Raw genomic sequence first — 1,538 nt, 5'->3', positions numbered from 1 at the left:
TAGCTTATCACGCCTATCAATTGCTAACTTCACGGGCTTCGACCATTCGAGGTAATTCTTTCCATTTAGCTTGTGAGATTTTAGCTGAAAAGAGAGGTAAGACGCCTCTGTCCCTTGAGTCATTTCACTCTCAGTAGTTGTTCCAATGGTAGAACTTTCTATCTCCGTTTGCTTGTTGGATCTCTTATTTCCAGTGAAGACTATTTTAACCATGGTGTTACTAGATATTTAACCTAGCTTTGATACCATGAAAGTTTTCAAGAGATCATTCAATAAAAAATTTCTAATTTTATTAAGTAAAGAGCTGAATTTAAATAGAAAAAAGACTCATAACCTAATTGAGAAATAATTCCATTATTCTAGTCAACTATTAAAAATAAAAAATTCCTAAAAATATCAATTGATTATTCTTATATTTATCTACCTAGATAACTTAAAAAATATATCAAAATATATGGGGCTTCATGTATTTCAACAACTAAGAAACACACTTCCAATAGATGAGTAAGTAACGTTGAGGCTAAAAAAATAACTCAATCTTCCCAAATTCTTAAGAGAGAACTGTTAATTAAAAGGCTGAAAAAACTAATTAATATACTCATCTCTACTCCCTGTAATGATTATATCATCCATATACACTAAAACATAAATTGTAAAATCAGAAGTAACCTTGATGCATCAGCCTTTGATAAAAAAAAATACTTATAAAAGAAAAAACTCTTTCAACTTGTCAAACCATACCCTTGGAGCCTGCTTGAGTCCATACAAAGCTTTCTTAAGCTTACATACTAACCTTTGATCCCCATTAGTGCACTCAAACGTAGGAGATTGTTCCATATAAATGTCTTCAATCAAATTACCATTAAGAAAAGCATTCTTATATCTACTTGCCTTAAAGACCACCTCTTTTGTTATTGCAAGTGTCAAAATGACCCTAATTGTAGCTAGTTTGACTACAGGACTAAATGATCCTTGATAGCTAAAATAAACCTTTTGCAAGTAACCTTGAAATCCCAATTTGGACTTATACCTTTCTATAGAATCATCAGCATGTCTTTTCACTTTGAATATCCAATTACATCCAACAGACTGCTTGGAAAAGGTACAAGCTCTTATATGTTTTTTTTTAATTGAAGCATCAAATTCCTATTATGTTACTTTTTTTCATTCCACACTTTGAAAAGCCTCTTCTATATTAGTAGGTTTAGCTTCAGCCATAGCTACAACTAAAGCCCTAGGTACTTTTGGTTTAAAAATACCATTCTTAGATCTAGTCAACATAGGATGAATAATAGATCTTGCTTGAGTAGTGGAAACTATTTCATCAACCCTCAAATCATCAACTGATTGTACCTCATCATTACACAACACACGTTTATCAAATTGAGTAGTAGAAGACACCATTTCATCTTGTTAATCACTTTGAGGAGCCAAATTTCATGCTGAGACACTTCAGCCACACCAGGAACATGTTTTTAGTCAACTGTTGAACCTTCAACATGTTTAGATTGTTGGAAAAACCTCGGTTTGGAAATGGG

Source organism: Gossypium arboreum, chromosome 10 (assembly GCF_025698485.1).
Source record: "Gossypium arboreum isolate Shixiya-1 chromosome 10, ASM2569848v2, whole genome shotgun sequence".
NCBI classification, from domain to species: Eukaryota; Viridiplantae; Streptophyta; class Magnoliopsida; order Malvales; family Malvaceae; genus Gossypium; species Gossypium arboreum.
This window is presented reverse-complemented; position numbering follows the sequence as displayed.